This window comes from Arachis hypogaea, chromosome 20, assembly GCF_003086295.3.
Source record: "Arachis hypogaea cultivar Tifrunner chromosome 20, arahy.Tifrunner.gnm2.J5K5, whole genome shotgun sequence".
Taxonomy (NCBI): domain Eukaryota; kingdom Viridiplantae; phylum Streptophyta; class Magnoliopsida; order Fabales; family Fabaceae; genus Arachis; species Arachis hypogaea.
Window position 1 is genome coordinate 109,279,139 of NC_092055.1, and position 12,312 is coordinate 109,291,450.

General features: G+C 37.2%; 1 non-coding gene across 1 annotated transcript; it reads left to right on the plus strand.

Moving 5' to 3' along the window:
* Positions 1 to 1,382: 1,382 nt before the first annotated feature.
* On the plus strand, positions 1,383 to 1,490 carry LOC112788026 (small nucleolar RNA R71). The gene has a single exon (XR_003195407.1). It is a non-coding gene; the product is annotated as a small nucleolar RNA R71 (small nucleolar RNA).
* Positions 1,491 to 12,312: the final 10,822 nt, after the last annotated feature.

Genomic DNA, 12,312 nt, shown 5'->3' on the forward strand with positions numbered 1-12,312 from the left:
CCCTCATCCTTCCCAGTATCTAGGACTATGAAATCAGCAGGGATGTAAAGGCCTCCAACCTTTACTAACACGTCCTCTACTTGTCCATAAGCCTGTTTTCTTGAATTGTCTGCCATCTCTAATGAGATTTTAGTAGCTTGCACCCCAAAGATTCCCAGTTTCTCTATTACAGAGATGGGCATGAGGTTTATCCCTGAACCAAGGTCACACAGAGCCTTTTCAAAGATCATGGTGCCTATGGTACAAGGTATTAGGAACTTTCCAGGATCCTGTTTCTTCTGAGGCAATGTCAGTTGATCCAGATCACTCAGTTCATTGGTGAACAGGGGAGGTTCATCTCCCCAAGTCTCATTACCAAATAAATTGGTATTCAGCTTCGTGATTGCACCAAGGTACTTGGCAACTTGCTCTTCAGTAACATCCTCATTCTCTTCAGAAGAGGAATACTCATCAGAGCTCATGAATGGCATAAGGAGGTTCAATGGAATCTCTATGGTCTCTAGATGAGTCTCAGATTCCTTTGGTTCCTCAGAGGGAAGCTCCTTATTGATCACTGGACTTCCCAGGAGGTCTTCCTCCTTGGGATTCACGTCCTCTCCCTCCCTTACAGGTTCGGCCATGGTGATCAATTCAATGGCCTTGCACTCTCCTTTTGGATTTTCTTCTGTATTGCTTGGGAGAGTACTAGGAAGGATTTCAGTGATTCTTTTACTCAGCTGGCCTACTTGTGCCTCCAAATTTCTAATTGAGGACCTTGTTTCATTCATGAAACTTACAGTGGCCTTGGATAGATCAGAGACTAAGTTTGCTAAATTAGAAGTATTTTGTTCAGAGTTCTCTGTCTGTTGCTGAGTGGATGATGGAAAAGGCTTGCTATTGCTAAACCTATTTCTTCCACCATTATTAAAGCCTTGTTGAGGCTTTTGTTGATCTTTCCATGAGAGGTTTGGGTGATTTCTCCATGAGGGATTATAGGTGTTTCCATATGGTTCACTCATGTAATTTACCTCTGCTATTGCAGGGTTCTCAAGATCATAAGCTTCTTCTTCAGAAGATGCCTCTTGAGTACTGTTGGATGCAGCTTGCATTCCATTCAGACTCTGAAAAATCATATTGACTTGCTGAGTCAATATTTTGTTCTGAGCCAATATGGCATTCAGAGTATCAATTTCAAGAACTCCTTTCTTCATAGGCGTCCCATTACTCACAGGATTCCTCTCAGAAGTGTACATGAACTGGTTATTAGCAACCATGTCAATGAGTTCTTGAACTTCTGCAGGCGTTTTCTTTAGGTGAATGGATCCACCTGTAGAAGTATCCAATGACATCTTAGCTAATTCAGACAGACCATCATAGAATATATCCAGGATGGTCCATTCTGAAAGCATGTCAGAAGGACACTTTTTGGTCAGTTATTTGTATCTCTCCCAAACTTCATAGAGGGATTCACCTTCTTTCTGTTTGAAGGTTTGAACATCCACTCTAAGCTTAATAAGCTTTTGAGGAGGAAAGAACTTGGCTAAGAAAGCCGTGACCAGCTTATCCCAAGAGTTCAGGCTATCTTTGGGTTGAGAGTCCAACCACACTCTAGCTCTGTCTCTTACAGCAAAAGGGAAAAGCATGAGCCTGTAGACTTCAGGATCTACTCCATTAGTCTTAACAGTATCACAGATCTGCAAAAATTCAGTTAAGAACTGAAAAGGATCTTCAGATGGAAGTCCATGAAATTTGCAGTTCTGCTGCATCAGAGAAACTAATTGAGGTTTAAGCTCAAAATTGTTTGCTCCAATGGTAGGGAAGGAGATGCTTCTTCCATGTAAATTGGAATTAGGTGCAGTAAAGTCACCAAGCATCCTCCTTGCATTATTATTATTTTCGGCTGCCATCTCCTCTTCTTGTTCGAAAATTTCTGAAAGGTGCTTGCTGGATTGTTGTAATTTAGCTTATCTTAGTTTCCTCTTCAGAGTCCTTTCAGGTTCTGGATCTGCTTCAACAAGAATATTCTTGTCCTTGCTCCTGCTCATATGAAAAAGAGGAAACAGAAAAATAATAATAGGGATCCTTTTTACCACAGTATAGAGGTTCCCCTGTGTGAGTAGAAGAAGAAAAGAATGTAATGTAAAGAAGGGAAGAAGAGAAAATTCGAACACAGATGGAAGTTGGGGTTCGAATTTTGGTGAGATGAAGTGTTAGTAGATGAATAAATAAATAGAAGGAGATGAGAGAGAAAGAGGATTTTCGAAAATAATTTTTGAAAAAGAGTTAGTAATTTTCGAAAATTAAAATAAAAAATTAAAATAATTAGTTAATTAAAAAGAATTTTTGAAAAAGAGGGAGATATTTTCGAAAATTAGAGAGAGAGAGTTCGTTAGGTAGTTTTGAAAAAGATAAGAGACAAACAAAAAGTTAGTTAGTTAGTTGAAATAAATTTGAAAATCAATTTTGAAAAGATAAGAAGATAAGAAGTTAGGAAAGATATTTTAAAATCAAATTTTTGAAAAAGATATGATTTTGAAAAAGATAAGATAAAAAGATATTTTTGAAAAGATATGATTGAAATTAGTTTTGAAAAAGATTTGAATTTTAAAATCACAATTAATGACTTGACTCACAAGAAATCACAAGATATGATTCTAGAACTTAAAGTTTGAATCTTTCTTAACAAGTAAGTAACAAACTTGAAATTTTTGAATCAAAACATTAATTGATGATGTTATTTTCGAAAATTATGTGATAAAGATAAGAAAAAGATTTTTGAAAAAGATTTTTAAAATTTTCGAAAATAACTAAGAAAAATGAAAAAGATTTGATTTTTGAAAAAGATTTTGAAAAGATAAGATTTTTAAATTGAAAATTTGATTTGACTCATAAAAACAACTAGATTTTAAAAAGTTTTGAAAAAGTCAACTCAAATTTTCGAAATTTATGAGTGAAAAAGGGAAAGATATTTTTTTTGATTTTTTTGAATTTTTAATGATGAAAGAGAAAAACATGAAAAAGACTCAATGCATGAAAATTTTGGATCAAAACAATGAATGCATGCAAGAATGCTATGAATGTCAAGAAGAACACCAAGAACACTTTGAAGATCATGATGAACATCAAGAACATATTTTTGAAAATTTTATATGCAAAGAAAACATGCAAGACACCAAACTTAGAAATCTTTCATGTTCAGACACCATGAATGCAAGAATGCATATGAAAAACAAGAAAAGACACAAAACAAGAAAACATCAAGATCAAACAAGAAGATTTACCAAGAACAACTTGAAGATCATGAAGAACACCATGAATGCATGATTTTTTTTTTGAAAAATGCAAGATGAACATGCAATTGACACCAAACTTAAAATCTGACTCAAGACTCAAACAAGAAACACAAAATATTTTTGATTTTTATGATTTTATAATTTTTTTTTGAATTTTTGTATATTATTTTCGAAAAACATATAGAAAAAAAGAAAATAAGGATTTCAAAATTTTTAATATGAATTCTAGGAATCTTGTACTCTTAGTCTAAAGCTCCAATTTGAGGGTTAGGCATGGCTTAATTGCCAGCCAAGCTTTAGTATGTAACTCAGACATGCCACAACTGACATTCCAATTAACGTGCCTCTATGCTGATGGTTGGAAGCCCCTATCCTAAAAGAATTAGGCATGACTTTACAGCCAGCCAGGCTCTAACATTTTTCATGAAACTCTAGAATTCATTCTTAAAAATTCTGAAATAATTTTCGAAAACAGATGAGAAATTTTTGAAAGATTTTTGAAAAATTTTTGAAATTTTTTTTTGAAAACAAAATAAGAAGAAAATTACCTAATCTGAGCAACATGATGAACCGTCAGTTGTCTAAACTCGAACAATCCCCGGCAACGGCGCCAAAAACTTGGTGCACGAAATTGTGATCTCAGGCAACGACGCCAAAAACTCTGTACGCACGTCTTAATAAATTATTTTTCATTCACAACTTCGATACAACTAACCAGCAAGTGCACTGGGTCGTCCAAGTAATAAACCTTACGTGAGTAAGGGTCGATCCCACAGAGATTGTTGGTATGAAGCAAGCTATGGTCACCTTGTAGATCTCAGTCAGGCGGATATAAAATAGTTATGGAGTTTTCAAAATTTATATAATAAAATAAGGATAGAAATACTTATGTAAATCATTGGTGAGACTTTCAGATAAGCGCATAGAGATGCTTTCGTTCCTATGAACCTCTGCTTTCCTGCTGTCTTCATCCAATCAATCCTACTCCTTTCCGTGGCTGGCTTTATGTAAGGACATCACCGTTGTCAATGGCTACTTTTTATCCTCTCTGGAAAATGGTCCGATGCGCTGTCACTGCATGGATAATCGTCTGGAGGCATCACCCTTGTCAATGGCTGCATCCCATCCTCTTGTGAAAATGGTTCAAATGCTCTGTCACAGCACGGCTAATCATCTGAGGTTCTCGATCATACTGGAATAGGATTCACTCTCCTTTTGCGTCTGTCACTATGCCCAGCACTCGCGAGTTTAAAGTTCGTCACAGTCATTCAATCCCAGAGTCCTACTCGGAATACCACAGACAAGGTTTAGACTTTCCGGACTCTCATGAATGCCGCCATCAATCTAGCTTATACCACGAAGATTCTGATTAAGAGATCCAAGAGATACTCATTCAATCTAAGGTGGAACGGAAGTGGTTGTCAGGCACGCGTTCGTGGGGGAATGATGATGATTGTCACGTTCATCACATTCAGGTTGAAGTGCGAATGAATATCTTAGAAGCAGAATAAGTTGAATTGAATAGAAAAATAGTAGTACTTTGCATTAATCTTTGAGGAACAGCAGAGCTCCACACCTTAATCTATGGAGTGTAGAAACTCTACCGTATGAAAATACATAAGTGATAATGGTCCAGGCATGGCCGAATGGCCAGCCCCCATGAAAGTCTAAGATAGCATAAAACTGATCAAAGATGTCTAATACAATAGTAAAAAGTTCTATTTATAATAAACTAGCTACTAGGGTTTACAGAAGTAAGTAATTGATGCATAAATCCACTTCTGGGGCCCACTTGGTGTGTGCTTGGGCTGAGCTTGAATGTTACACGTGTAGAGGTAAATCTTGGAGTTGAATGCCAGTTTGTAACATATTTCACAAATCTCAAATCAACCTCGACTGGGAGCAAGTGGGGGCTAACCACTGCATCTACCCCAGGAGTCTCAAAACCAAACCCAGAGCAAGTGGAATCACTTCTTTGCATCTACCCAGGCAGGTATGTCTCACCATATCCCAGAGCAAGTGGATCAATGCCACTGCATCTATCCAGGCAGGTGTCTAAAAGTTCAACCTGGAGCGAGTGGAGTCACCACTATTGCCGCTACTACCCTGGCGTCACAATCTCTGACCCGGAGCAAGTGGAACGAACCACAACCCTTGCGTCTGCCCGGGGAGCCTCTATACTAACCAACCTGGAGTAAGTGGGGCGCAACCACAACCCTTGCATCTACCCAGAAGGTACGTTCTCATATGCCCAGGAGGAACCAAGGAGGAGATTCTAACCTCCCACCATCTCGCTGGGGGAGATTTTACAATACCAGGAGGAACAAGAAAGGGGATCCTCACCTTCCTTCATCTCTCTGGGGTCGCACTTTCGAGAAAGAGAGCTCAAGATAAAACAATCATTCAAAACCATATTTTCATTTCCAGCCATAATCAATATTTATCATAGCCATCCAGCTCATAACATAACCCATAACCAGCCAATAATCATTATTAAATATAGCCCTTTGGCTCACGGCATCACCCTCAGTAACTCATACAATCATCATTACTCATCATTCATCATTGATTCTCACTTTACTTCCTCCACAATTTACCACATGTCCTAGCTTCTTTTCATTACTAGGCATACTATAAGGCTTTAAGACTTAAAAGTCTGAAATTCGGCTTTAAAAACTCAAAAACAACTTTTGCTGAAAACAGGGTCACGCATGCGCGTCGCCCATGCGCACGCGTGAAAGTCAGAAGAACAAAGTGACACGTGCGCGTCGCTCATGCACACGGGTGGATAGTAGAAAAGTAAGGTGACGCATACGCGTCAGCCATGCGTACGCGTGGGTGCGTTTTGTGCTACTCGCACAAAACCAGCACAATACCCGCACAACTCTCTGGATTTTCTACGAGGCATTCGCATCCCTTCAGCGACGCATACGCGTCGGCCAGGCACACGCGTGGGTGAGTAAAAATCGAGATTGACGCGTGCGCGTCGGCCACGCGTGCGCGTGAAAGCACAATTTTCCAAAATTTTTACTAAGTTAAAAAGCTGCAGAATTACACTTTCAAACCCCAAACTTCCAACATACATAACTTCTTCTACAATATCCCTTTTTCAACCATTTCTGAACCGTTGGAAAGATCATTGAATAAACTTTCATAAAAATCCAATTTTGAAGAATTCCAAACTCCGTGGACTGGGTTACGGACCGCCAAAGTTGGTCAAAAATAAGTTTCTACCCAAAATAGAAATAACCAATTTTTCCAATGTTCACAAGCCAAATTCATTTTCACTCATCCAAATGACCACAACCCAACCACATTCATATAATTACACTCAACCAAAACCAAACCTACCTCATCTATACAATTTCACCCAAAACTATCAAATTTCTCACCTCAATTCCTCAAACCTTATTATTCAATAATCAAACCAATTATTCAAGCATCCAATATCTAAAATCCATCCAATCTCTTATATCATCACACAACACACATATCAACTTATCTTCCTTACCTCTTTCTGGCCTCCGACCCAAAATTGATAGCCTCCGGCCCAAATTAAAAATTTAAATGCATATTCCACAAACCAATATTCATTATTCAATTCATTAAATTCTCAACACACCAAACATACAAATTCACACAATTCTCAACTCAATCATCAATTCTCATTACATAATAACTATACATATTAGTACCAACTATTTGCACAATCCAAACTTAATCCTAGGGGCATCTAGCCTAGGAATTCTCATCACACCACACGGTACTTAAATGAAACTTAAACCGTACCTCTTGTAGCCAAATTAATTGAGCTCCTTCGTGGAAGTCTCCATCAAACCTTAGCTCTAAGCCTCACCAATCAACTAGTTAAGAAATTTAATAAACGAATTACGTTGCAAGTACAGTTCTTAACCAACTAAGATCCACCTTTTCAATTTAAAAGGGGTTATCACAAAAATTAAAATTAAAAATACTGGGAGTATGAGTCCCAGGTCGTCTCCCAACGAGTTGCAGGAAAGAGTGCTAATTTATTAATTAGAAATTTTCCAGAAGGTTTGAGTTGGATAATGAGTAATTAAAATAATTGTAAATTAAAGCAATAAAACTAAGAATTATTATTAATATAAAAAGCCTTGACTGGGGAGTTGATTAATCGGAAGTTCTATCCTTGTTGGAATCTTCTCAAGTGTAATGTAAAGCGGTTGTTGTTTTCACTTAGTTAACCCTTACTGAGTAAAGGAAAGTCAAGTGATTGGACTGATTCTTATCCGCAGATCCTAGTCATTTCCCTTGGGAAGGTCTAGCGTTAGTAGATATAGAATTAGCCAACAATATTCAAATTAACTAAACACTCGAGCATTCCAACTCAAGTGTCTCCTCTTAATCAACCCCATGTCAAGTAGAAAATCTACTCCATTGACATGGAATTAATATTCATAAAAATATAAAAAGACATAATAAATTAAATAAAATAGAGAATTAAAATTAATTAAAATTAAAAGTAACTCTATATATTATTAAATTCAAAATGCAACATACTTAATTGAATAGGGTCAGTGAGCAATGAATAAAAGTAAAGGAATAAGGAAATAAACTAAAATAATGTCTTCACAGAGGTAATGATTCTTCAGCATCCAAAAATCCAAAGCAAAAGCATAAACTACTAATGTAAAGTTATCTAGATTCAGATCTAAAACTAAGAGTAATCCTAATCTCAATGTATCTGAATGTGTGTGGATGCGTGTTGAGTTTCTGCATGTTCCCTAGCTTTAGTCTGTGTTTCTGGGCCAAAACTGGGTCAAAATGTGGCCCAAAATCGCCCCCAGCGTATTCTGTTATTTTTGCAGATCGCGCAGGTCACGCGTACGCGTCATTCATGCAGACTTCAATCTACGCGTTTGTGTCAGGCACGCGTTCGCGTTGCTGCGATTTCTTCTTTTCGCGCGCTCACGTGAGCCATGCGCTCGCGTCATTGTTCGCTGGTCATCTCCTTAGTTTCTTGTGTTCCTTCCATTTTTGCAAGCTTCCTCTCCATTCTCTAAGCCATTCCTACCCTATGAAGCCTGAAACACTTAACACACGGATCACGGCATCGAATGGGATAAAGGAGAGTTAAAATACATAATTAAAAGATCTCTAGGAAGCAAGTTTTCAACCATGGAATAATTTTGGGAAGGAATTGTAATATCATGCTAATCTTATGAATAAGTGGGTAAAGACTTGATAAAACCACTCAATTAAACACAATATAAATCATAAAATAATGATTTATCAACCTCCCCACACTTAAACATTAGCATGTCCTCATGCTTAGCTTAAGGAGATAAAATAAATGAGTAGAGAAATGTAAAACTCATGCAATGCAATGCAACCTATATATATGAATGCAACTATATGATTCTTGTCTACTTAGTTAAAATAAATAAGCTCTTCAAGACAAATATAAATTAGATTTCACTAATTCGATTTATATAGTAAAAACAGGTAACATTGTAAGAAGACAGCTCATGAAAGCAGGGAACATATAATTAAGCACTGAACCCTCATTGATGGTGTATGTGCACTTTAGTCTCTCAAGTGTATAGGGTAATCACTCTACTCTTCTCTAATCATGCTTCCTAAACTTTGTTTTTTACCTAACCAATCAACAATATTTAATGTATCAATGCAACATCATGAGGTCTTTTTCAAGGTTGTAATGGGGCTAAGGTAAGGGTAAGGGTATACATATGGCTAAGTGAGCTATAAATTGAATCTTTGACTAACCTAAGCTTTCACCTAACATACATATACTCTATGTAATTCCAGAATCATGCCTAGCTACCCATAATTTTCACTTTTGCATTATATACTCATGTATTAACTTTTTCTTAAATTTTTATCACATATGCATTGATCTTTGAACTTAACTTAACTTAGAATTGGGGTAATTTTTTCCCCTTATTTATTTACTTAATTACTACTATACTATTATTATTATTTTTTTTATTAATATTAATATTAAGAAAATAAACATAGCTTATCAATGCATATGAATTTTTAATTTTTTTTTGTAGTTTCACATGAGCAGGTACCCAAATTCCCATTATTTTATCATGACACATTCCCTTATTAACCCATGTTCCCACAATTTTCCCATGCTTAATTTACACACAATTTCTATCTTAAGCTAACCAAAGATTCAATTGGGATATTTAATTGTTTTTCTGCTTAAAGCTCGTAATGTGGTAAAATATAGAACAAATGGGATTAAAAAGGCTCAAAGTGGCTAACAAAGATAATTAAAAGGGTAGCTTATTTGGGATAAGTGAGCTTAAACGAATAATGGCCTCTATCATATGCATGCATATAAATACATTAAACATTTGACATATAGGATGAAACAAAATAAAGATTACAATCATAGAGAAGTAAACACACAAGAATAAAATATTTATGGTTAAATAGTGTAACCATGTAATTAGGCTCAAAATCTCACTGGTTGTGTGTTCTTAGCTTTTTAAACTATGTTCCAAATACAACTTCAAACAAATTTAACACAAAAGATTTATTTTAAATTAGTGAAAATTTTCAAAAATAGGGTCTCAAAAAGAAACTTATTATTTTTTTTTTCAATCAAGTAGAACGTGCATGCAACTAATTATTACTATGAAATTATCTTATCCTAAACAAAAGAAAAATTAACTAAATATCCTATATTATTGGTGTTTAAAGGAGAAGAAATTACCTCCGGAAGTCAGGTACTGACCGACCTCCCCACACTTAAGGCTTTGCACCGTCCTCGGTGCCATCTGTCAGGAACAACGGGGGGCTGGTAGCAGCATCTCCACCGTCGGGACCGTCGTGGCTCCCTGTGCTGGTAAATGAAGTGGAGTCCGGGGTGTCTGGGTCTTCTCTAGGTGGTTGGTTACCAACAAGAAGCTCCTTGAGGCATGTAAATCTGCGCTTGTTACGGTGCTCTCTTTGCTTTCCTTTCCGGTCAAGCCGGTCTAGCCTCTCAAGTATCTGGTTGAGCAGTTGATTTGTTGAAGGTTCTTGTGGTGTTGAAGGAGGAGTGTCTTCTGCTGGTTCTATGCTCCTGTTGATAGTGGCTGCTGGAGGTCTGATATACTTCTCATTAGGGACGTATTGATCATCTTGTGGAATCATGGCCTTGGTATCCCCAGCTCTATAGGAGACTCCGGCTGCTGAGACGAGATCTGAAACCAAGGTGGGAAAAGGTAAGTTGCCTGCAATCTGTACGTGTGCCATAGCATGCTGAATGTGTCTTGGTAAATTGAGGTGCTGGTCTGTAAGGATACACCAGAGTAAAACAGCCATGTCTGCAGTGAAGGAGGACTCGTGAGTGCTCGGAAAGACGTAATGGGACATGATTTGTGCCCATACTCGAGCCTCCAAGGTAAGTGCTGAAGCCAATATGCCCTTAGGTCGGGAACGATGGTATCTGTAGATCCATCTGCTGCCAGGTTGTGCGATAACTCTGAGAACGGCGTCCCAGTTAAATTGGTATGTCTGACACTTGAGTGAGGCTTCTTGGAATGCGTCCAATCCTTTTGGAACAGGGGGAAGATCTAAAGCTTGTTGAATGGATTCTTCTGTTATAGGGACTTGCTTTTGACGGACATAGACAGACTGCATGGTTGGCATGTGAAAATTTGAGTAGAATTCAACTACCCATGATAGATTAACCTGCCGTGGCTGTCTCCGTAGGAATTCCCATTGTCTTCACTCAATGCGGGGCTCAATAATGTCAGCAATGCAGGTTGGGAGGATGAGAAGGTGCTCATTGTTATAGTTTCTTTCAGCCAGGATGGGGAACATCTGCTCACAGTAGTGGTTAGTGAACCGCGCAGTATCCTTTGCTGGGAAGGCTTTCTCTTTTTCATCGACCTTGATGATCCTCTTGATTTGTTTTGTTGAAGGTTTCACCGCTATTGAAGATGGTTCTGCCATTAATGTTCTTTTTGTTCCTCTCCTTGCTGGTGGTTTGGGAGTAGCTTTCTCTTTACCTTTCTTGGTGGCCATCCTGAAAAAGAGAAGAGAAAGTAAATTGTAAAGCTAAGGGTTCGAGCAAGGGAGCAAATATCAAGGGTGATAATCAATGCACGGTAAAGAAGGATGTCGTTAACACATGGTCTAGACTACATGTGAAAAGTTCACCAAAGGTGATATAGCAAGTGCATGTGATGTCAATTAAATGCAAGATGTTTATTGACATGCTGGCAAAGGCATGATTAGCATAGATCGAGCATTTAATGTCCAAGTTAGATTACCAAGCCTTTCAAACTAATAATCTGTTTATATTGACAATTATATTTAATTAATAAAATATAAAAGGGATTTTGTGAAAAATAGGTATTAAAGTAGTAGAATAGAATAATTTAAAATAATACATAGTGCCATACAGGCTTTTTCACAAACACTTGGCATGCATGGTAAATATGTTATTGGAAGTAGGAATTTGAACATGCAAGCAATCCCTTATGAAAAGTAATATATAATTGTCAAACAATTCCACAATAACTCACAAGCAAAAATTATAAAAGAAAAGAATCACCTAGTTAAATTGCTAACACCAATTAAAGGAATAAAAAAGAAAAGAAAGAGAAAGAAAATATAGATAATGAAAGTAAAAAGAAAAAAAAAACATAAATAAAAATAATAAAGGAAAAGTAAAAAGTAAAGAAAGAAAGAAAAGAACCTTGATAATGGATGTGAAAAATAAGGAAGAAGAAGGTAAAAAGTGACAAAGAATAAGGAAGGAAGAATGAAGAAGAAAGAAATAAGAAGGGGATAAAAAAAATTAGGATTTGGGGAAGAAAAGATAAGATATTTTGGCTGATGTGGAAATTCTGTGCGCCGCACACACGCGTCTGCGTGGTGGGTGATATTTGTCAAGTGACGCGGACGCGTGGATCACGTGGTCGCGTGACTTGATTTGTGCGAATGGCGCAAGGACAGCCATGCGTTCGCGCAACTCTCTGTCTTCGAACCCATTTTGCCAAATTTTAGAGTAACGCGATCGCGTGGTTGACACGAT